The following is a 26,382-nucleotide window of genomic DNA, read 5'->3' as shown; positions in this document are numbered from 1 at the left end:
GGTTGCATCTGCACGTTGCAGAGTCAATTTTAAACAACAGCTGCCACACACACACTCGCAAGCAGACGCAAATACAAACGTACATGCATTCCCACAAATACTGGTGTTTGTTGTTGTGGCAATCGTCGTCACCATCGTCATCATCATTGCAATTTGTTGATGTTGCCTTGGTCGTTGGCGTTGGCGGCGTCGATTTGTCATCGCTTGACTCGGAAGTTCGCCGTTCGTTATTTGCCTGCCACACAGTTGTGAATTGGCACTTAAACTTGACGTGTCTTTTGCTCGTTTCGGGGGATTTCTCGTATTATTATTGTATTACGACGACGATTGTTACTATTATTTACGAGCGCTGTCGATAACGTAACGCGCAACATTCTGTCGGTAGTCCGCTTGTGTTGTGCACGTTGCCACATGGCAGGATGAGGAAATTTGCGAGTGTGTGTGTGCGCAGGTGAGTTGCTGGAACGCGTGGCTCCACCGACTAATATTACGACAGATCCCTTGGGCTTAGTCTAAAAGCTATTATTTTCCATTATATATAAATATGTATATACATATGTACATACAAGTTTGTATAAAGTACTTATGTCTATACTTACACATTTCGGAGAACAAAATGATCTCAATTTGCAAAAGGCTTGAAAACTATGTATATATACATATGTATACACCTTCGGAAATTTCTTCAGCAATACCGGCTGGATGGAGGAATTCAAATGAAGCGATTCAAGGTTTAAGATGGTTTAGAAGGTCTAGATTTAACACTTTTTCAAATTCGTACATCCATCGAGTATGAGTATGTAAATATAAACTCGCGAGCCAGCCACCATGTTCATTCTCACCCAAAGGTCCGTTCTTGTTTACCATTCATCTATTCCAAAGTTTGTCTTTCCATTCGTGCAACCATACCTCGAGCATGAACAATTTTAAATTCTTTCCACACATTTTTATCCATTGCATCAATTATGATCGAGTGTGACTTTTATGATTGTTTTCTTTAAAACGCTTCTCAACTGGTTCTACAAATAAACATTTTCGTATGTATATGTGCCATCCGTTGGCAGGGGCAGCATGCCGTCTACAAGTGTGCCTAAATTACTTCATTAACGAGTTTATTTCATGTTGTTATAATCAGGCATCACCTCTGCACACCTCGCCTCCGGCCATTGGCAAAGGCGTTTGTTTGCGGCAGCTTATGTTAGTCGCTCCAGTTCTACAGACATAATTCATATTTGTCCATTCAATTCTCAAACACCGACGCACAGTGGGACATTTCCAGCAAAGAAAAATTACAAATACGGAGTTGAGTAAGATAGTCCAATGTGCTGACGTGCTTCAGACCAGGTTGTACATAAATCTTCAAAAAAAAACTATGAAAATTCAATCAACCAAAAATAGTATAGTTCTTGCTTTGAAGACAAACTGAATTAAAAGAGGGAAGATCAATTGGCGTTATTTGAAGAGCACTCTAGGGTAAAGTGGCTTGTGACATATAGATATTCTTTGTTTAAGATCAGTTTAAATATAAATACTGTTAATCTTCATGGAAAAATCCACTCACTACTCGGTGCTGAATTATTCGAAATGCATAGGTAATCGCTTTGTCCAGATAACGTTAGAACGGGTTTCAGACTTTCAATTTCCCACTGTTTAGAAACTATTTTAAGGAAAAGAGGAACTTTTGCAAAAAATCGATTAAATTGTTATAAAGAATATTAATCATTTTGAAAAGCATTACCTCTTAAATTATGTATTAAAATCCTAGAAAAAAATTAGTTTTTTTTTGCTGAAAAACTGTCACTGTGCGACAACAGTGACAACGACTTGACTCTATCTGTAGCTCTTCTTCACTCGCTCCCAATTCGTGTTTTTCATACTCGCCTACTCTCAGTGCTTTCTCGTGCGTTCGGCGATATTTATTTGCTTTTGCAAAGTGAGCAATTGTAGGCACGTTTGCTGCTAATGATGCTGTTGTTAATGCTCGCTGTTGCAGACACCGCGCGCTGTCATCATCACTTGATGTTATTATGGGATCTGGTTCTTGTTGCAGTTGTTTTGGGAGTTTGTCATACTCACTTTTATAGCTGCTGTAATGTACGAGTATGGATCCACTACTCGATTCCACACTAAGTGGCTGTGCGTCACAATGCTCATAAATATGTACATACATATGTATGGATATATTTGCTTGCTTTTATTTGTACTTCATACACTTCTTCATGGCCCTCATTTCTCCCTTTTAACACAACCAACTCTACTTCCTTCCATGTGCCGCTTTCTTGGCACTCTGCGGTGCTGCGTCGATCGCATTTCGCGTGCTTTGCTCGTTAGTTTCTTATGCTGATGATATTTAAAAGGGCATCGAGTTCATGTTCGGCATCATCAATTATATTTTTCACTCACTACTCTCAGATGCCTTGTGCGGGAACCCAGCGTGCGCGTTAAGTGCAGAGGGCGGCATGCGGCAAAGTATTGAAATTAAAATTAAGCTGAACGAAAACAAGTAACAAAAGAGAAAACACTCACTTAACATGGCACTTAGGTAAGTAAGCATGTATGTATGTGTTATGTGCGTCCGGGAAAATTGAAATTTGCAGAAAAACACAAATGTTGAAACCAACATTTGCAAGCGCGACAACAAGCACCGTTATGCCTAAATGAGAATCTTCTTAATAAGCTACGAGATTTGCCCTCCGCCACAGTCCCCGACGACCAACAGCCCGCCAGCGGACATGAGACCAGCAAGCAAATAAAGCAGTGCCGTGATGACTGCACTTTTAATTAGTTCCTTAATTTGGCCACATTGTTAGTCACTCAACGCAAGACAGTCTAGAGAGCAGTACAACTTAGCGTGGCGCGGCAAAGTGGCCACTCGGAATTCAGGGTTCAGCACTTGACGCACAGTTTTCTGATTTTCTGAGCCATTCGTGCGCTGATTTCCTCGCATTGTCTGTTATGTTGGCCGAGAATTTACGGCATTCAATTATTTTAATTAGTTCAACGCATTTCAAGAGTGTTTCGTCTCGCCTGCCTAACTTGCCGCTCGTTTTAATTTCTGAGTAATAAATGGCTGGTTTTTGCAGCCCATTAAATAATTATTCGCATTTATAAAGCAATAGCCAATAATACATAAATAATCTGTAATAATATTATAAATGATGTTTTCAGAGGTTTGGCGCGCAGCCTTGAAGTTCACAGCGTTGTTGAAATTAGCTTAAAAAGTGAGTGGCGAACAATCAAAATTCATTTAATTCATAATTATGGTACAATTTATTAAAAAATGTAAGACGCCGCTTTGAAAACCCCCCTTCCAAATTTTCATTGTAAAACTGTACTTTCGACTTGCAGACATTCTTTCCTAAGGGTATCTTTATAAGATCATCATCATGCACTAAGTAAGGAGTATTCGTTCAGTACAGAAAGTGTTGCCTGGTTATTGACCAAACTTTTCGCATTTTTGGAATAAAAATACTACATTTCTATTACTTTACTTTCTTTCGCCGATGTAAAAGATTGCTTGTGTAATTTTCCTAGCAAATTTTTTGTCTAAACATGATGGCATTTTTTGAATTATTAATGTTTCAACTTACGGTATTCATTTTTGGCTTTATTGCTACAGATTCAGACTTTTAAAATAATTCATTTGTATTTTCTTACTATCATACTGGTGTGTGTATATTTATATCGTCAGTGATTGAGTGAGTTTACACCATTTAGTTTTAAATTCGCACGTTTGGTGGGAACTGTTTGCCATGAGCTCATAAATGGTCCGAGAATGTCTTATTTGTTTTTCAAATAACCTCATGAAAAAAAATTAGTTCTTGACACCTCTTTCTAAGAGCAGTTTAGCGACAGTTTCACCGTATTCACCGTCGGTCGGCAAAATAAATACTAAAACAGCAACGATATTGCTCTAGAGGATTCTGAGCAACACCGCTGGTAAAGAGTATTTTTGTTGTATCAGCTTTCACTTAACCTACAAAACCGTACACAATAACGAAATTATATTATTTATATTTGTTCTTATATTTAACACATTTAAATCACTGCAATACAGAAATATTTAAATTCACCTGATAAGGTGGGCTCCAGTTCTCGCTAGTCTAGACATCTAATACTCAGTAATTAATAAAAATTTAAACATACATACATATGTATATATGTGCGAATTGATACAGAAGGCGCTCCATTGAGAAACCCCGAAGCCGAAATTAATAGGCATTTTCGTACGCAGAACAAAAAAACATTAATTCAATCCAATTAATTATTTCAAATAGCACTCAGCAGCCATCATCTTTCTTCAAACGAAACAAACGAGAAACAGTTTAATCAACCTCATCAATTAGTTCCACCCGCTCGAAGGAAAGGAAGCGAGCGCAAACAAAAAATCGTTAATAGCAACAACACCAAAAGCGACGGCAGAACAATCTTAAACTGCAATTCATTTAGCGAACAATCCACCACCACCACCATCATCTTCGTCATCACTAATATTACCAGCATCTCCAAGCGTCAGCGTCATTAAGGCTCTGCTTGCGCCGCGCACCCACGAAGCGAGCGCAGAGGCCAGCATGGCAGAGATCAAATTAAGAAACACATTATAATGATTGAAGCACGAAGTTCGAGTGGAAGAAAGGAATAGTATACAAGTATACCTACAAACAAAAATACTCGCGCACAGAATATCCGAATTGAAATTGAACGACATGCAGCGAGCAGCGGGCAGAAAACGAAGTATCCAAAGCCGCGCAACAAAAACCAAATAACGTAAACACCATAAACGCCAGTCATGTAAAGTAAAACAAACACAATTATAACGAATTAAGCCAAAGAACAGCAACAAAATATCCAAGTGCATGTTTGTATTTGAGAGTATCTGGCGTAAACGCTTATGAGTTATGACTGGAAATAGCTGAGTATCTTGGGCAACTAAGCAACCAGCACATACATACGAGTATATGTACATATGTATGTTGTATGTACATATTTCGCATATATGTGTGTGTATGTACACATTTCATTTTCATTCAAGAGGGATACAATCAGGCAACAATACAACAACAACAAACTACATACATACAACAAGCATAAATCAAGCATCAAAGTGGAGAAGCTATCGAACTGCCGGCTGAACAATCATACAAATATGCATACATTTCTACATATATACGGATGTACATATGTATGTATATATATTTACTGTATAATAAAAAGTGAATGCGTGCATGAGTGCTGGTGAGGGCTGCGTGCCCCAAGAGGTGAAACAACGGGCGTAGTAGGGGAGGAATGAGCAGACAAAAGCAATGCAACAGTGTGTTAACTGCGTCATAATCCATTATTGAACTACTGAAAATGTTCGTAATGCCAGGCGCATCATTAAATGCCATTGTCGCTGGGGGCAACAGCAACAACAATGGCAATGAAAGCGCTGCGCAACCGTAAAAATAAAAAGAAAAGGGATGAAGAGGCGCATTATGATTGCAGAGCGCAATATTGCCAACAGCTAGTGCACTCTCATGCTCACGACAGGAAGTGGACAAACACACATGTATGTCTGTGTCTCTGCAGCGCTTTGGTGTGAGATACTGGGTTTTTGAGTACACGTTCTCAGCTACATAACCTCGTACCAGTAAAGAGAAATATTGCTAGAGGCTAGTGGTTCTCCAACACCTAAATCAAAACAAAATAATGACCCAAAACATATTTCGAAACCTCCTTGTAAGTCAAAATTTCACTGGTCTCACTGAAAATTTTCTTTAGCATTACTACAGCCGAATGAGTTACTGGTCGGAAGACTGAATGAAACTTATGTATGTATGTATGTATGTATGACAATATAACCCCCTTCGAATCCTTCCAAGAAGCGACATCAACATATTTTATTATTTTCGGAAGCTTTTCCTGCTTCTGTTTAATATTTTTTTCTATACCACATATGGTTAGAACACCCTAAACCTTAGCCAGCAATTAAAATTTTAAAAAAGCTCAATTCCTCTTGGTGTTCACAATGTACTACGAGTACAGCGGTCGAACTTAATATCTCATTTGTCGTTCAGTGCATCCATGAAAAAAGCTAATTTTTTTCAGTTTATGTAATTTACAGCGCAATACTCCACATGATAAGAGGGGTGAAGGTGGAACGGCCGAAGCAATAACATTTAATATAATGAAAACAAGTAAGGAAGGGCTAAATTCGATTGAAACCCCACATTATGCACTCTTGGAACTTGAAAGAATCAGATGTTGACAAAACTTTGTATTCAACACGTCAACTGGAAGTTCGAAAACCTTTATATTAGGTTGAAAACATATCTCACAGATCTACCGATATTTTCGGCAAAAAGACAGCCATATGCACTGGGGTCCATGTAGTAAGTAGGTCCCTCATACCATCTCGGGGGTAAAAGTTAATGTCTCTTGAGCTTGGTTTTCCCAAGGAACAAGGAGCACGTGTGAAAAGTTCCCGCACTTACGGACAGTCATTTTGAATTCAACTCGTCTCGTCATCCTGATTATTTATATATGTATATGTGTATAACTCCATATCTATCTCGATTAGTTTAAGGTGATACAAACAACCGTTAGGTAAACAAAACTATTATACACTATATAAGTATATAATAAACTGTGAATAAATGACAATAACAAGCAGCACACTTACACAAAATAGTAAAATATTACTCTCAATCGTGGCCATAACAACACAGTAATCAACATTCAATTGGCTTGTATACATTTGTTGTGAAACAAATGTTGCCAACATTGTTGCTAAGCAAATTGAAATGTTGCTACTGAGTGCGCCCATTCCTTATTCAATTTAACGCTTTTCAACGACAACGCACGCAATTTATACGTCCAACAACAATAACAACAACACTGACTCAATGGCATAAAAGAAACAACGAATTTCTCGTCCGTGTATGTGTGTGCGTGTGCGCAAACTGTATTAAGACACATTATTGTAATTATTATAATATTTTTATGAGGGCACTCACACAAACACTCACACACTTGCATGCAGAATACGGGTGAGACAAACAAATAAACGAAGGCGTGCGCATAACGCTCATTGAAATATGAGCGAGCAAATGAGTGAATGAAGTAAGCGAGAGTCGGATGAGGTGAGCGCAAAGCATCGACACGGTGTTGGTGGATATGGTGGATTGCAAACGAGCACGGGGAGACGATATCGGCAACAGTAACAGCAATAACCATTGCAATAACAACAAGCGATGAATTGATTTTACTAAATTGGGGAATGGGTACGAATGGCTAATGGTTGCATACTATGGAGCATCGCGATGAGTCGAGTAGAACGATGGTAATAACACACAGCCAGCGCTAACGACACAATGACGATGAACACAACTACAACAAAAGCAGCAACAATACCGAAGCAAGCTCAACAGGGCAACACTCACAGCGACAGCGTCGGCAGCAGCAAAGCAGCAATTGGCATGGCGTCGGCAGCGCCGATTGTGACGACGACCATAACAGTTTGGGTAAAATGTATCTAGATACTTAATTGCCACATTCAGTCGTTGTTAAATAGTTGCACGGCACAGTACGATTCCGATTCTATGCCATTGCTAACGACGCAACACATTTGATTGTTCGTTCGTTCGTTCGTACGCTCGCTCGCTCGCTAATTGTCGACGCTTCAACTTTTTATCGTCGGTTTTATTGATGATTGCCGCGTGCGCGTAAGCGGCAATAAGAACAACATGAAGTAAAGCAATAACAAAAACAACAAAAGCAGCAACAATCACAAAACAATAATAACAATTAAAATCAGTTGCGTCGGTCAATTCGGCAGCCAAAGTGAGTGAATTCAACAGCAATATATTTACTTAATTCGCTGTCGCCAGCAACATTGTTGCTGAAAATATTGTGAACACATACATATATACATACTCGTACTAGCGAGCGTGTGCTTGTGACTGTTTAGCGTCAGAAGTCTGCAAATCGAATGGAATTGCTGCAATGTGTTGGTGACAGTGCAAAGATGAAACCGTTGCCTGGTAGCATGGCGCGCAAAATAGGCGAAATAATTAAGTGCCGCAGCTATTTCAATTAAGTGTCGGTGCCGGTGCCAGTGTCGGTGTTGATGTTGCCGCTGCATTTGTTGCCACTGCTGGTGCAGTTGTTGTTATCATTTGCTTCTCCAACTTCTACGATTTTTCATACTCAGCACTTTGTCACACTACTCCACTCTGTTCTACGTATGGGGTCGCTCGGCCGTTCGTGTGCTCCGAGCCATTGTGCGCACATGAGCAATCCAAATTAATCACTCATCAAGCGATTGCTTCAAGTGATATATATGTACATACAAACAGCGATGTGGAAGTGTGTGTGTGTGTGTCTGTTTATGCGTTTGTTAGTTTAGCCTTCCTACTTGTGCGAGTATGACAAATGCGGGTTTTCAGCTTTTTGCTGTTTCGGCGCTTCGCCATCGTTCGATATTCCTTGTGTTGTTATTGTTGTAGCATTGCCTTCTGTGTGATGTTTTGTTTTGTGGCCATTAATCGAGCGTATGAAACTCATTAGCATAATCTGACTAGCTGGACGACTTTTGCGCGGTTCGTTTCGTCTTTCGTTTGGCATGTTTTTGCTGTTGTTTTTGTTTTCGGTTTTCGCTTCGATTTAAATGCTTATTTTTGTATTTCACTAAGTTGTTTTTGTGTTCATATTTTGCATATTTTCGCCGATTGCGTATTTCGTTGGTGTCATTAATATTATAATGTGAAAAAGATGTTTTTTGTGTTTTTATTTTAAGTGTTTTGCTATGAATTGACATATTACTAGTGAATGAGAGACGAATGTGCACAAACACACGCAAAGCGAAGTCAAAAAAAACACTCAAACATGAAATTAATAGGAATATAATGCGGTGTTAAATGTAAAAATAGAAAAGAACAAGTTGCGGTGGCAATAATTTAAATTAGCAATCAAAATTTTTGAGTTCATTTTTACATTGCTTTGTTATTGTGTGGATGTGTGTAGTCGTTCTGATTTCTAATAGTTGAGTTGTGTTTCCTGTGTAACACACTAAATAAGTTGAACTAATTAATCTTAAATTACATTCACATATGTACGAGTATGTACATACATACATACATATGTGTACTGTAAAACAAAAATATATAATTTTCTTAATAACACAAATAATTAAATAAAATAAATTTACTAATAACATAAAATATACAATGTTGAGCAAAATAAGAAGAGTAATAATGAAAGTCAATAGAGAATTTTCACGACATTTTTCTTTGAAAATACTAGTCGAAAGTAAGTTATTATTATTATTTTCTATCTAGTAAATTAACAAAGTGGAGCTGTGTGCTCTATATCATCAATGAATAATATATATGAAATCATTTGCAAAAGCTATCGAGTGAATGAAAAAACTCAAACTATTTTTTCCATAATCTGTAGTTATAAATCTAATTTTTATTTTTTGTAATTATTTATTTATTAATTTTTTCCTGCTATTTTATTTTTCATATTATTCTCAATTGTTGCGAAAACCCAATACCATAGCAGTAATTCGAAAAAAAACTAATATAATATATTTCTCAGTTTTCGAAAATGCAGATCCAAAAAAATACTCAAAAACACAATGTCATTAATTATCACCTCGATAATATCTGGCAATTACCACTTAGCAGAGACATTTAATTCAGCTTTTAATGCAAACAACAACGCCAAAACCAAGAACATAAAACTGCGAGTCAAGTTATTCAAATGCTCGTGTCATCGCTTACTACAATTACAATCAGCAGCACAATGGATATACATACATACATAGACATGTACATACATACATACATCCGCATTTACTTAAATACATATGTATATAGTATATTGTACGCCACCCACTCATCCAATGAGCGACTACGTCAATGCCCCCGAGGTGCAACTTAATCACATTTCAAATTAATTACATTCGGGCAAGTCACTCCAGCAAAACCGAAGTGCGACAACTTAACGCGAAACCCACCCCCAAAACAAATACAGTGGCAAAACGGAAATATACACAGATTAATTTACTCACACATCAACTTCGATGTGTGCGTATGTATGTATGTGTACGCTATCGCGTGTGTAGGAAAAACGACGCCAACGCTACTGTTGCCGCTGCCGCTGTTTCGGCCTGTCATTTCGCTTAAATGACCAGTATTCGCAATTAAATCACCTTCATTGCTTTCTCATCAACGCCACTTAACCCATTATGCTATACACAGCACATATAGAGTCAGTAAGCATAACAGTGGGCTTATGGCACGCAATCACACTAACTCCAATTAAACCACACACACACACAACAGCAACAAGAGCAAACACAAGTGCAAATAGGCATGAGGCCAACCACGACTGTTGCTCGGAAACGAACGAATGGCTTTGTTGAAGAGCGCGCGCGCACACAGTTTTCAGTAGACACTGCCGACTCATCGCAGCAGTTAAACGGGTGAAGACACAATAAATAAATACGTTTATAACAGTAGCTGGGTTAATAGCAGCCATTTCAACAGAAGCAGCAACAAAAATCGAGGGCTTAAATCGAAAGCAAAGCTCATCAACCTGGTCATTAGCACTAAACTCGCTAATATTTGTTGTTGTTCCAGCGCTGTTATTTTGCTTCGCAGAAATGTAAGGCTAAGTGGCTGGGAGAACTGTTATCAACATCACAGTCGTCAACAAGCTGCTATGTGCCACAGTGAACCACATATTCATCATCGAGTGTTTTTATTTATAGTTTTTTCTGAAACTTTTGTAAAATTTAAGCAAATATTTATTATAACTTGTTGAAATAATTGCACAGTTCTATGGCGTTTTTTTTGCTGTAAGTTTAAAAATCGGTGATAAATAACTCAGAATGATAAACTACACAAAATCAATAAAAGTATACTGCTCTTCTATAATTTTGTTCTAATAATTATTCTATAAAATAAAAATCTCCGATATGACCACTCGGCAAGTTTATTTTCATCCCTAATGATTTGTGTAATTGCTGCTTTCAGTTTTAAGCTAAGAAAGTGTTGTATGATCTACACTGCAATACTTTTCAAAAGGTAATCTTCATTTGCTTCAAATAAAAAGCAATTGACTCATATTGCCGATGTACCCTCCATGTGACTCTATATATGGATAAACAGTCGCTCTAGTGTTTAGCTCTGTATTTAATTTCTGGATCGTTTAATCGATCGGTAGACAAAGTTCTTCTTAGTGCTCTTGTGTTCTACAGCAAGTAAAACTCTTTCAGTTAAATAGCGATTATTCGACATGAGCTTTAGTAAATATTATAGGGTAGCGTAAGCTTTAAAAATATTTTCAGTTTGTTCAGGAATTTTAATTTTTTTTAATACTAACGAACAAATCCATATTTTGTTTCACTTGTAACATATTGAAAAAACGTAATCAATTTAATTAAAATTTAATTTTAAACTCAGTGCTTTTTGAATGTTTAAGGGTAACTGCTTATACTATAGTGCGAGATGATTTTATTACATTTTCCTCGAATGTTGTATTTTTAAGAAATTACTATACTAGTATATTTTTGCTAATAGTTTCTATCTTCCAATTCTAACGGATTAGTATAGAATAATTGTACTCAAATTTGAAACCTCCCAACTTGGGACTAGATTTAACTAATAGGTTATACCATATAACGAGTAACAAAAAAAGCTATCTTAATACTGTGATTAGGTTCATTTCCATACCGATAAAGAGCATAAGTGCTTTTCGCCATTTCTATTATTACGATTATGCTTTGCGAACAAAACACAAAGCTCCCCAAAAATACGATAAATATGTGCGATGTAGGCATATACATATATATATATAATGCAACTTATGAGTAAAGCTATACATCACATAACTCAATTTTCCTGCGAGTTCATACCTTTGCACATTACTCACACATATACATATATACAAGCATACAAATGTACAAATTCATGAATATTTTGCTACAGTTACGCTGTCATTCCAATGGGTCCAGCAACGTCGGCACCCTCTCGGCTACAAAAGCCGGCGCTAGGCGCGTTTGAATTACTCCCAGTACGTAGTTAGCTGTACATGCCGCCGCTAATTGCATGCGCGTTAATTGATTGCAAGCAATCTGGCCATTTCCCTTCTCTGGCGCATTTCTGCTGACTGCCCAACAACACCCCGCTTCCCTCACAACCACTCTCCCATCCAGCGCAGTACATGCGGCACTTGTCAAGCTATTAGCGAGCGCCACCATTACTGCAACAACAAAAACTACAAGCATCACGTCGTATGTTGTGCTCGTATCAGTTGAATATACAATCATAGATTCGTACACATGTTCGTATGTGTGTATGCTGCTGCTAATGCTGCTGTCGCTTGCTGCCGTTTGAATGGCTCCGTTTGATCTCATTCGTTAGTTAAGCGCATTGGTGTGAAAAAGTGTATCGCACGGATACGCGATATTATTGCTGCTCGTTGATTGCTTCAGTGTCGGTTTCGTTATTGTTATTGTTACTGCGCTGTTTTTCCTCCACTTCCACCTATTATGCTACAACCGTCGTTGGATTTTTTCGCGCATTGTGTTATTTTTCACACAAAGCTCAGCTCAGCACTGGTTAAACTGTAGTAAATAAATAACGAGTGTGTGTGTGTTTGCATGTTGATGTGCGTGGCAGTAGTAACTGAAATGTTCGGCGATTGTGGCTACAAGTTGCTCCCGACGCCGTTTAATTTTTGCGCCAACATAGAGTGATAGAGGTTTCATATTTTGGCGAAGTTCGCGTGTGACATTGTGTAAATTAACTAAAAGAGAGCCGGCAATTCGGTTTAAAAAACTGAATTTTTCAAAGCTGGCGCATTTCTCGCGATAATTTAATCAGCCGTTTGTCGGTCGTTTAATTGTCGTTCTTAAGCTGCGGAGTACTATCAGTGCCGAAAAAACGTGAAAAACGACGACTTGTTCGATAAAATAGCGGGTTTTTTATGTTTTTATAGATTGTAATATCATTATAATTTATATTTTGCATGTGGGTATCGAACTTGCTTACTTCAGATTTACATATAAGTACCATCGTTGGCAATTTTTTTCTTAGAGTGTGTCCCTAGTATTTATTCTCCTTAATTAATTTCTGTATACTATGTATATATAGAAAATAATTATTTAAATTGTTTTTCGGAAACTAATAAAAAGCATCAAACTTTTGTTTGTAAATGCTTATACTTTAATCTCAAAGAAGTAGTATTTTGCGTTGAATTCATTATTATTATTTTTTATCAATGTAGCAAAAAAACTATTCACTTTTAAACAGAGCACAAATTCGACGCATCTTGCCATCGGTGCCAGTTCGGTAATTTGCACATTACACATTGGTGGTTCATTTCGATTTGCAGCACACAGCTGAAAAGTTATGAAAAATATGATAAACTAAGGGATATTAAAAGCCGACGGCAGAGCATTTAAGGATAAACTGGTATAAACAATTATTAACTTTTGGATAACTGCTGTACTCCGGGGCGTATGAATAACCTACATTTTAATTACATGTGTCATGAAACGGAGCTAAAAAGTTGTGTGAAATAATAAGTGAAATACAAATATAAATATATGAATGTAAATATATAATCAAAACAAAGTATAAATACATGAAACTAAATATGTGTATATTCAAAGCAAAATAACCGCTAACGGAGTACAATGTGAAATCGAGTCAATTAAGCTGAGAATATTGTTTTACATTTTTATTTTTACCGATATTCCCATCGGTGCGCACATGTTTGTTTATGAAAACTAACAACTAAATACAACAGTAATTAACCTCACAAAACAAAGAGCCATAAATATATCCGATCAGCAATGATAGTATGTGTCTGTGTGTCGCGTAGCTACCAAATCGTCAGCAAAAAATTTCCTCAATCAAAACACACACTTGTAATAAAATACTTGTTTATGTGTATGCTTTTAATACCGAAATAAACACTTGCATATTAAATTACAAGCGATTACAATTAATGAATAGTTTTGAAATGTGAAACAGTTGTTTAAAATACAATAAATGGGAAACTAATTACAGCATTCGATAAAATACACAACAACAAACCAAGCAAAAGTAAATAAAAACTCATTATAATGGAAAAATAAAAATTAAAGTTTGTTTATGTGAAAATAAAGTGGTGTAGATAAGTGACACGCATCAAACAAGACGACTTAATTGGCAGGGAAAATGCGCAAACCAGCAACAATTATAACAAAAATAATAATTTAATTTACGCAGCCACAAACGTCGCCGCTCGGCATCATGTTGTCAATTTTAATTAAGCAAAGTGTATTAATTCGCAGCTCGTTATACTAATTAAGGATAATAAGCTACAACAAAAAACAAAACACACTAAAGCAATCTATTATTTAATAAAAGCAGCCCAAGGCGCCCACCGTGTAACAAAAATAAATTAACAAGCGACAACCGAAGTAAAAGTTCACAAAAAACAGCAACAAAAGCAAACAACATTACAAATATATATGTATACTTTGAAAACCTCACACAATTACTACCAGAACTTCACAGAGCAGAGAAACAACTGCGCTCACTTCCACTCATACACAAACAAATCCAGCGCACGAAAATAAGGATAATATGCACTCAAAGAGCACTTTACATAGCGTAGCATGAGGGAGAGAGCCGCTGGCGTAGCACATCTAGTAGCAGGATACTCGACATTTGTGTGAACCGAATATTTGTGTTGGTGTGCAGCACTTGCATAACAAATTGTGACCTCTAACATTTCCACTACATGTGTGTGTACGCACGAGCAATCGTTTCTTTTTAAAGAAGTTCTAAATTTAGTGCCGCAATTATAATGGAGAATGAACAGCAGCAGCCACGTTGAATCACGTAAAGCACAACGCTCGTAAATGCCATCTGAAGCTTTTCTCTAGCTGTAAGCAGTACACTGAAAATATAAGTCAGGTACGTGGGTAAAATGCGACAAAAATAATTTGATATTTATACATATACATATGTATGTTAAACTAACGTGAACTAATTTTTACTGAAATTCTGTACCGCTTCCATTTTGGTGTGTGATTAGTTCCCTCACACCTTCATTATAGTACATCGTATGCGTTACTTCTATGAACGTGAAATGTAAGGATATCATATTTTAAAATCAAAGATGCAGTGGGCAGCATACCACGTAGTGTCGAACATACTAAGATAATAGACTTAAAAAATTTTTCTTATTGTTTTTTTAGTTTACAAGCGGTCAAATTCAAAAGACAATAAGGGATTCTTACATTCCAAAAGCTCTGCTTTTCCGTTTTAAAATCTTTGTTAGAAAAAATTTTAATAATATAATATACCAAAGTTTTGAGAGTGAATAATTGCCATGGTTTCCTTTAAAAAATCTTTATTTAGAACGTTTTTTCTGAGTTGCGGTTATTTATGATGTTGTTTATTATTATACATAACTTAAGCGAAATTTCGTTGATTAGTCAAATATTTTCTATTTTATTCAAATTATTTAATAAGGATAATTGATGAGACATAAATCTTGAAAACCAGATTTTTACACTAGAAATCAGTAAATACTTCTTCAATATAACATAATACTAAACATTTACAAATGTTTATTTAATAAATAAAATATTTTATTTTCCTTATCACTAATTCAGAAATAGTGACTGTCTGCTCAACCCATGATTTTTGGTAATGATAAACAAATAATTATTCGATTTGAATGAAAATGACTCTTGACGATGTCAGCAAAAATATTACTTGTTATAGGTACGTGTACCCGTACACTATTATTATGCATTTATGTATGTCCCTGTGTATACTTACTATGAGAATTTGGAGCCTTAACTACGCTTCCCAGAAATAAACAAAAAATTTAATGATTATGAACTATATGTATATAGAGTAAGTACATATGTACGAGCAAGTTCATATTTCTTTACAAGACATATTTATGCTTGGAGGTAGGTAAATGTGTAAGCACTTGAAAATAATTAATGAAAATTAGTGATACATAATTACAAAAATAAATACCAACGAACATATTTCCGCTGTTAACCGAATTATAGACACAAATACATTAAATGAGAATTGCAACAAATGTATCAGATGTATTATAAAAAACGTTTTCTTCATTTAATGAATAATTGATAGTTAAAGTAAACATATTCGGCTTAGCTAAAATATGTTGGTGGATCAAAACGGAAAACTTGTCACCGAGAGCGGCTCAAATGAAAGAATGCTTCACCAAATATTTAATCTGTAAGTTTAAAATTTTCGACATCATAAAATTATTCAGCTTCCCTAGAATAACATTCCCATTTTCATCGATATACCTAAACGGTTTAAAGTCAACCGCAAATTTGAAGGTAAATGGGGCAAGGGGAAATATTTCCCGATATTTCCCGATATTCCCATTGTGGACAGAAGGCCGCATTATTATTAAAAAAAAGATTTTCTCACAATTACAATATCTCTCACATATTGACCGATGTTTTCTACAAAATTCATTCTGGACACTGTGGTTGAGTAGTTACTGCCATATAAGTATTCCCCTCAAATTTGGGGTGTCACGCCGATTTCTATGCGACCTTTCAGCACCATCTGCACTTTGAATTGGTGTGGCCACTCCTATTTTCACTTTCCACTCCTACTGTTTCCTTTAATAACGGGTGATCTAAGAAGAGGTACTTTTTTCAATAGACTTTCGAGCCGAAGTTTCTTCAGTGAGACGCATTTCTGGCAATGGGTATGTTAATAAGCAAAATTACCACAATTGAAACAAAGCGAGCTTGAAGAGATCCAAAAGCTGGCATTTTATCTACAAAAAAACAGTTTTTTGTGGTTTGTTAGCCTATAGAATCATCGGTCCATATAACTTCAAAAATGATGCCGGCGAGAACATAACGTAACGACAATGGCGACCGTAATCACGCCACGATATTCATGCCTGAAATTGAATCTCGTGATATCGGCGACATTAGGTTTAACGAGACGACGTCACTTCCCACACATGGCATTAATCAATGGATTTATTGAGAGAACACTTCGGTGAGCAGATAATTTCATGTTTTGACTTTTTCCTGTGAAGATAAGTACAGCCTAAAGTCTTCGCGCACAATTTCGCTTCGATTTAAACCTGGGAGCAAAACATTACGCTTGCCATTCGCCAGTTACTAGTCGAAATGTTCGACCGAGTCATCGAAAATTGCACTCAACGCATGGACCATCTGAGACGTAGCCGCGGTCAATATTTGAAAGAGATAATCTTCTAAAAATAAATGCCAAAGAATGTTCTTTCGAATGATAATAAACATTTCTCATTCATTTGAAATTTCTCTGTTTTTTTCCTAAAAAAAATAAGGGAAATAGATCACCCCTTACTTCGAAGCAGCTCCCTACTTTTATGCCCTGTCCCATAATAGATTTGTGCATCTTAGTTATGGCCATATAGCCCCAAATATAGTTAACAAGATATTATGTTCATAAAATATACATACAATTTGTATGTATAACAAATGTATATATAAACAAATGTTTTACACTCTGTTGCAACATGTTGCGATTATGTACAAAATTTACTGTTGAGAATTCAATGGAAAAATTATTCAAAATTCAAAATTAGATTATTATGGCGTTTTCGGCTCAATTAATGTTTTCCCGTTTTTTTATGCTCATGCAAATAGTTGCTCCAGTGTATTATACTTTGGTTTACCTAAAAATAAACGATATAGATTTAGCGTTATATATAAGCGGCCTTTTTTCAATAATTTTTTTTACATATAAGAAATGAAATATTTTAATGATTTTTTTTTATTTAAAAGACTCATATTTAATAAACATTTTATAAAATTTTCAAAAAAAAAAAAAAATCAAAATGGCAGTCATTCCGACGCCATTTCCGGCAGTCCCTTGGAAAAAAGGTGCATCCGCGCTGTCAGCAGAACTTCTTTAGGGATCATCTGAAATAAAAATAAAAAATACGTGTTTTAGTAAAGACAATAAACTAGGTATTGGAGAAAGGAAAAAAAAATTAATATTGGATTTTTGGCAAACGTTTTTATAAAAAAATGCAAATTTCGATGAAAATTTCTCGACATTTTTTTTTTAAATAATTAATTGTAATTAAAAAAATCCTTCGTTCAAACCCTTGTAAATGATATATCGAAGACCTGTATAAAATTTCATCAAGATCGGTTGAGTAGTTCGCGAGAAATCTTGACAACTGACTATAAAAACATAGTTTTGAGAAAAACGCGTTTAAAGATGGCGCACTTAGCCCAGCTAGCCTCGAGTTCACAAGTTTACAGCCTTGAGAAACTATTAATCGGATCATCTTGAAGATTTAGGACAATATTCTAGAGATGTTATAGAATTTAATAAGACAAAAAAAATTTCGATTTTTTGAATCTGTGAAATCTATGTAACCCCTTAATGGAAATTAGAAGGCGTGGTTTACTTGTAACGGTATATCTTTGTCCCTAAAAGAGATAAACTTAAGCGAAAGCTTAACCTAGCCTTATATAACTAATATCAGGACTTTCGAATATCCGGCTGACTTCACTCTATATGAAAGGTTTTATACCTTAAACTATTTCCCTGGCTTTGATTCTTGCAAGTTGCAAAAAAAGAAAATGTTCGGTTCCACCCAAACTCAGCCATTCCTTACTTGTTTTCTTTTCATTCTCAAACACACACTCATAAAATTGATGATTTCTAATCTTTTATATCATTTGTATGGACAAAAATAATAATATTTTCTTCGTGTTTCCATAAATATGGTGAGTATTTGTGTGTATGTAGGTAGATTAAAATTAATTACTTGCTAACTCATAATCATATACAACAAATGGAATTCCAGCAGTATAATAGCCACTTTAGCTAAAATTAGCTTAGCCCATATTAGAAGGAGAATAAAACAAATTAAATGAACACAAATGTTAATGCTAAAATATGAGCGCAAATAAATAGCCGTCGAGAAATATCAAAGTCATTAGTGTGCATGAGTGCTTGCTTTATAAGCGACAAATACCGCGTCTGTACACACACACACACATATATAAATACGTACATAACAAAGTGTCCACTTTTGGAATGGAAAAAACTAAAAACAAATTTAATGCAAATTATAATATTTTTGTGATCATTTGTTTTCCATAGCTCCACACAAGTTCGCTAATAATAAATATCATTATGCAGCTTTAATATGTCGAGCATGAATAGCAGATTTATTTGCTGAAAAATATTTAAATGGAAATAAATTTATGATTTTTTTTCTTTGGATTACTTTTGGTGTCTTTGACTTTTTGTGCTTGTTTTAAATACTTTAGCGCGCTTATCAGCACTTTCATCGCCGTCGGCATGCGCGTACGCGGCCAAAACGGCACTGTGCGCTCGCTGCGCCATGCGGTTTCACAAACAAACTGTTTCCACTGTTCGGCATATTAAATATTTTGTGATTATTGCAATGTTCACATACATATATGTATGTATGTAAGGGTGTACATATGCTCGGGGCAAGCGCCCCTCGTCCGCGCCACTGTACTTCTGCTCAGCCATACACTAATTAATCAGTGGCATTAAGTTTGTAGTGTGCGTATTTGTAAGTTTTGTTTTTTTTGCTTTGCCTTCGCTCCTCGTTCGCCGCCTCTAAGGCGCAGTTCCAATTAACTAACAATTAAGTGAGTGTGTTATTTATAAACACTTGTTTCCAAGTTATGAAGCTATTAAAGCAAATATGATCGTTTATATATACAAGTGACTGGATCGATTGTAAAAAAATATACAATAATAACAAAGAGCGCATGGAAGTGGTTGAGTAATCTTAGCAGTGCTTTTTATTTCATAAAAGTATAATTCGTTGTTGTATAAATACGGGCTGTTAAATGTAAAAGCTATACATACACTGATATACATATGTATACATACATATATGCTCAAGTGTTCATTAATCACTTTTAGTGGCGTAAAGACAACGTTGTTCATAAATTTAAATAGCTGATTTCAAGTTTGAGATTTGAAATTTGAAATAAATAAATTGTATTTCCGTTTGTGAGTGTGAGTGTGAATACCATTTCCACATATTGAATACTAAATTAAGTAATCGATTCAGAAATTTGCCACTCATTAAAGCTGACTGGGTTAACTTTTCGCAGAGGTAGGAAGAAAAAACATAATAAAAACTTCCAACACATTGTTCTATTATATACATATGTATTTCTGAAAGAGGAATATGGCTCTTCAAAAAATATTGGATTTTATTAAGCATGTATAAAATTCTATATTACTTTGTACAACTATTTTTATACTATTAAAAAACGATAAAATAACCTCGACAATGTTGAAATGCATATCTATAGTGATTTATTGTAATTAACGACCCAAAATATCATATGTAAATCGTATATCACACATAAATACATATGGAATCGTAAACAGAGTTGTTATCGGCCAATGAAGACCTAAGTGGAAATATGGCGTGTAACTTATTAATTCGATTGCCTTGTAAAGTGATTGCATTCCACGCTAATAACCAACTCAACGCAGCCAATAAATCTACTGGCATACAAACAGACACACCGCATACGTGCTTTTGGAAATGTGACAGGTACTTAGCGCACATTTGGTAAGGAAACATATTCGCAGACAGTAATCAACGCTGTTAATGAAGTAACATACACACTTATCTAAATGGAAGTACTATACATATAATAAATATAATTATCGCATACATGTGTGTTTGTATATGCGTACTCGTGCTTATATTGTATGTTAATTTATAGCACACCATCATAAATTCATTTTCGATTGCAAAGTAATGCTATCAATAGCAGACACACACATTCATAAGTAAAAGTATTTAAGAGTGGTTGAAAATTTATATAAACAGGGGATCGCAAAAAACACGGGTGCTTAATAAAGTTATAAATATATTTGCGTTTATAACGGTACTAGTAAAGGCTAATTGAAGTGTCATTTTAATTGGCATTATATCATAGGATAAAGCGGCCGATTTTATTGTTTTAAAAGTAACACCGCGACTAAACTTCGTATTTCAATTAAAAAAAAAAGTAAAATAAAATATTAATTTCAATTATAGTGTTAATGAAATTAAATGAAAAAAAAAAACAAAAAAAATGTCACTTTCTCCGCTTGTCTGGCTCACTAACTTTTAAATGATTTTGTCTACATATATGTATATAGCTTAATGTGTTTTGTTTTTAATTTTTAATAGTACCGCTATATAACTCTATCTAACTCGTTTAGTTTTAAGTAAAACAAACAACCGTTAGTTGAACAAAACTATTATACTATGTAGCAACATATCGCAAGCAATAAAAATTATTCACACTCAAAGTCAACCATATGTATAGGCAATGTTCTCTTTAATATTTTTTACTTTATGCCCAGATGGAACTGACTTACATGCAGGTTGTGGTTTTCATTATGTCAAATTCAGTGACATGCATTTCCACTGCAACTGATGAATATATACCTATTATTTCGATTGTAGTGGCATTTCACATTCGGTAATCAGCTATAAAGTTGAACTTTCATTAGTTTGGCTTCAACTGTCATAGAATTTGATGCAATTAAACCGCCGTATAATAAAAGAATTACTCCCAACTGTAATGTATGTATTTATGAATCTTTTCTAAGGAAATTTTACTGCACTCTTACAAAGACCTAGAGACCTTAAATATGTAAACCCATTAGTTTATTTCATAAAGTGCTGACTGTTTACCGAGACGTAGTTATAAATCTTAACAAACTTTTCAGAAATAATTGGTGTATTAGCGCGTAAAAACTAATGTCAGATGAGAACAATAAGAACAAGAGCAGCATTCATAAAAACCACAACAATCTGGCTAATTTATAAGTAACGCGAAGCGTTCAAGCAATAATTTAAGCGAGTAACAGGCATTAAATGCAAATCAAAGCCAGTATTCAAGCGTTTCTGTGAAATTACGATTAAAAATTAGTATCACGAGTATATACATATACATACATAAATGTACATATGCGGTTTTACTCGTGATTAGATTTATAAATATAAATATTAAAAAAAATTCTAAATAAACGCACTTTCAAGCATTGATGGAGAGAAACGGAACAAATGAATTCGTTTAAAAAACGAATCCAGATTTTCCATATAAATGAAATATTGTATATGTACATGAGAGTTAGTTAAAACACCAGGCGGATTGTCCAACTTATTGGTGCCGCGGGAGACCTGTTCGAAAGCCTTGCAGAAAGCATTTAAGCTTGTAGGCATAAGCAATGTTATAATTAAATGCATATGAAGATTATGTAAGCACAACAAGAGCAACATACTGGTCATAATGACACAGCCACCTATTCTCATTAGACCATATCAAAATCTACACTGGCTCTGCGTCAAGCACCAAGTGAACGCGTGGTAGAGCAACAAGGTTGGAACTGGCACACACTTTTCTATGTGCGTTTGTAGTATGTCTATATTGACGGTATATATGAGCGCGATACGATATCGAAAGTGTATCAATTGCTATGTAAATGCTCATAAACTATTGACACAACGGCAATCGTCGAAACACCGTGACACTCGTCGAAAAGGTACACATATAGAATTCGTGAGTAATTGAAGTATCAGCAAGCGTGCATAAAAAGTTATAAATACTCGTATGTATAACACATACATACATGTAGACGGAGGCCAACTATGGGGCCTATAAATAATATAATTATCAAGTATGTGCAATCAAATATTTGTTAACGGGCTGACAGTTACGTGTTTATGTGTCGGTATGTATGTAACTGAACTCGCCTTTATTGCTAGCTTATACTCACACATATCAGCAGGTCAGCACCCATCCCCAGTAACACAGCTGGTGTTTGCTTAACCCAACTAAGAGTGCGGTTTGCATTTGGAGCCCATTGACAGAATTCAAACTAAGTACTCACATAAATGGATAGAATACGTATGTATGTTTGTAATTATATATGTAGATAACGGTTCTGATGAACTATAAAAGTTATCTATAAATAGAATTGAAAAATTGAGACATCAGAGAAAGCGATTACAAATGCCCATAGTATCTATATATGTACTTCAGTATTTAGATAAGTGGGTATGATTTGACAAAAGTCTACTAACATTATTACGTGTACTTCACTGCAATCTTAGCTAACAAATCTTATAAAATAGGCCTGTTTTATTTAATCGTCAAAAGCTAATACCTAAAACATTGAGAAGAAAATTCAAAATAGGCCTCAGCTTCGGCGATCACCTCTTCATTCAGCGAAAATTTCTTCCCAGCATTCTTTTGAGATCTGAGAACATTGAATAGTCACTGGGGCAGATCTAGATAATAACCACTTTTTTCAATTTTTAAAAAACTTTTAAAATTTTACACTTTGTTTTTAGAATTTTCTTAATTTAACTAGAAGATAAATTATTAGAAAATATGAATCTCTTTAAATTTTTTGTTTCCGATAGAAATTGCGACCTGCATCCTGCTCGCCGTCTGACAAATGCACATGCGAGATGCATCAGTTAATTGCTTCCCAAAGGCAGACTATCAAAGATTTCGTTTCCAAAAGATGTGTGAATGATGTTTAAATATATAACGATAAACACTAGAAATTTCGCTTTAATCAATTATTTCTTTCACTTCCAAAAAAGTCCTCAAAAATCGGCTTTCTGAAGCCTCTGAAGGAGGGGGGAGCCTCTAAACTTGTTTAGAAGCATATAAATAGCACTTGCGCTCTTCCCACATTATGTAGAGCAGACATCGTTATACTCTTTTCTCTTTTTTATAAGAGAAAAGTGGTTAAACTTCATTTTTTCATAATAGCACAACAAATTCGATAACGCTAAATAATTTTACCAATTAATTATAATAATTATCTTTAATTTACAACATGTCAGTAATCAACAAAGAAGCCTAATAATAAATAAAAGTAATGAAATTTACTCACATTGTGTGGGCTCATGCTTACTTTATTTACCATTTCCACACAGAAGTTCAGACTGGTTCGAATTACGTATCGCAATTAATTAAGCCATTTTAACTGTTTAATATATAGCAACAATAAAAACTTAATTACCAACAGCAATAGTCCACACGATGAAACCAAACACCATTTCTTGTCAGATATCGTAGCAAAAGACTTTTGAACAAACACTACTAACACAACAACACTCAGCTACGTTCGTAATAACTGTTCAAAACACGATGAAACAAGCAAACGATACAATCAAAACGACAGCGATGTATTAAGAATCAAGAGACAGCGAAACAAATACTTTTCGACAACAACAAGGTTAAGCCCAATTAAACTAGTATGTGTGAGGATATTTATAGCACACACCCAATTCTAGCCATCAGCCATTACGCAAATAATGCGACAGCTAACGACAACAGCAGAGATCACCGCTTTGCACTTACTAATTCAGATTTAAAAGAAATACTAACAAGTGGGGGAGGAATCAATATACTTAGCCATATTAGAAACACACACAAAGAAACGAGAAAAACACGTTAACTTCGGTTGCACCGAAACTATAATACCCATCACGAATACAAATGATTCCATTCAAGATTGATTTGATCGGTCAGTTTGTATGGCAGCTATATGCCATAATGGTCCGAACTGAATAATTTATTCGGAAGTCGTAGTATTGCCCTAAATGATACTTCGAGCCAAATTTTGTGAAGATTCTTCGTCAAGTAAAAAAGGTTTCCTTATAAGAACACGATGTTGAACATTCAGTTTATATGGGCGATATGATTGTCTTCTTGAGGAAGAATGGACGTGTGCAAAATCTGTAGAAATCTCAAAAACTGAGGGTCCAGTTTGCGTATATCGAGAATCGACTCAGGTTATCATGGTGATCTTATTTGCATGTAATAATTGCTTATGGGTGTTACAAGCTTCGTGGAAAACTTAAAATACCCTGTTCGTAGTATAAAACATGTACAAGCATCAAACAAGAAGGCGACGTCTTAAACAGCTTAGGCTTTCTGCGAAGTCAGCGGATTTTAATTGAAATGGGACTAAATTGAAGTGGGGATAAGAATGACAGAGAGCTTTAATGGCATCAAAAACAATATTAAATATGTGTATGAAACTTGTTAGAATTTTAAAACAGCCGCCAAAATGTTAAAAAACAAAAACACATATAGTTACGTCCATACATATGTATGAATATATATACAGACGCGTATGACTCATGAATTTGTGCTGAAATATAACTGGTGGTCTATTGATACTACTACTCATGGAATGACAAAAAATTGCGAAAAATAAAAACAACTTGTTGACGAATAAGGCAGTGTAAAAACACTGTAACCGGTCAGAAATTAATTTAATGAACAACTTAAGAGAATAGACCTCACACTCGTTCACACAACGCGCCGACTCTGTTGGCACTCATTTGTGTAACTAACGGCAATTGGACTAATTAGCAGCGTACCGTATTACGGTCGTTGAGGCGACTAATGTCTATATTGCATGTTGCCAGATAGAGCGAGAGCAGCAAGAGAACAGTGAAGCGAACTGCTAAAGTTGGAAGTATTAAAGCAAATCGCTTGATAATAGATTTATTTTTTGTTTGCATTCAGAATATACATATATTTACGTATGAAAGGAAGGAGTAAAAATAACTACTGAGTACTCCCAATTTATTTTTGAAACTTCTCCACGTTATTCTTTTGTTAATCGTGTCCTTTTCAAAAGCGCGTTAAATTTGAAATGTATACAAATAAACTTAATAACTGTCGAATTAATAATTACTGGACTGTGAATGCTTCCAATACATTTTAAAATAATTTACATACCAATCATTATCCGCCTAATTGTAGGCAACATTATATTTTCATTTATTCGTAGGCTACTTTCGGGCTTAAATATATCGTTAATAATCTGAATAGCAATACAAAACGGTATATATAAAACAAGTGATAGAAGTTCCAACACTGAATGGCTTTTAATTTGGTTTTCAATAACAGTTATTGAATATACAGCTGCACTCTATATATGAGTTTATATGCTCATATGTACTTGTATGTACATATGTATATCCTAAAATCGGTACACTTTCAATCAGTGTGTAATTGATGACGCTGTCAGTGACAGCCGCTTCGTCATACCTATAGACCGTATGCATTTACATTATTTATATGTAGGAACATATGTATGTACATACTCAGATGGCGCTGCCGCAAATTAGCAAATTGCCTAAATGGAACACGACTCGGCGCTTAATTCGCCACAGTTGCACATCGAGAAATCCACAAGTATATCACCCATTATTTACATATATATATACTTATATAAATGGAGGCATGTATTTGGACGCGCGCTGGTGTGCGGTAGTCATTTTTCAATTTGCCTT

The 26,382-nt window shown here is 35.3% G+C and overlaps 1 protein-coding gene across 14 annotated transcripts in view; it reads left to right on the top strand.

The window, feature by feature from the left end:
• The first annotated feature begins 251 nt into the window (after positions 1-251).
• The window catches only part of LOC105233786 (uncharacterized), a 109,574-nt gene continuing 83,443 nt past the window's right edge, over positions 252-26,382 (top strand). For 2 of the 14 annotated variants that reach the window (XM_019993013.3, XM_049447135.1), the window contains exons 1-2: positions 7,525-7,821; positions 13,276-14,957. The gene's annotated coding sequence lies outside the window, so the exon portion shown is untranslated. The other 12 variants (XM_029548345.2, XM_049447137.1, XM_011215944.4 and 9 more) reach the window with 12 other exon arrangements.

Source organism: Bactrocera dorsalis, chromosome 2 (assembly GCF_023373825.1).
Source record: "Bactrocera dorsalis isolate Fly_Bdor chromosome 2, ASM2337382v1, whole genome shotgun sequence".
Taxonomy (NCBI): Eukaryota; Metazoa; Arthropoda; class Insecta; order Diptera; family Tephritidae; genus Bactrocera; species Bactrocera dorsalis.
Note: the sequence above shows the minus strand (reverse complement) of the source record. Positions and strands in the feature narration are given on the sequence as shown.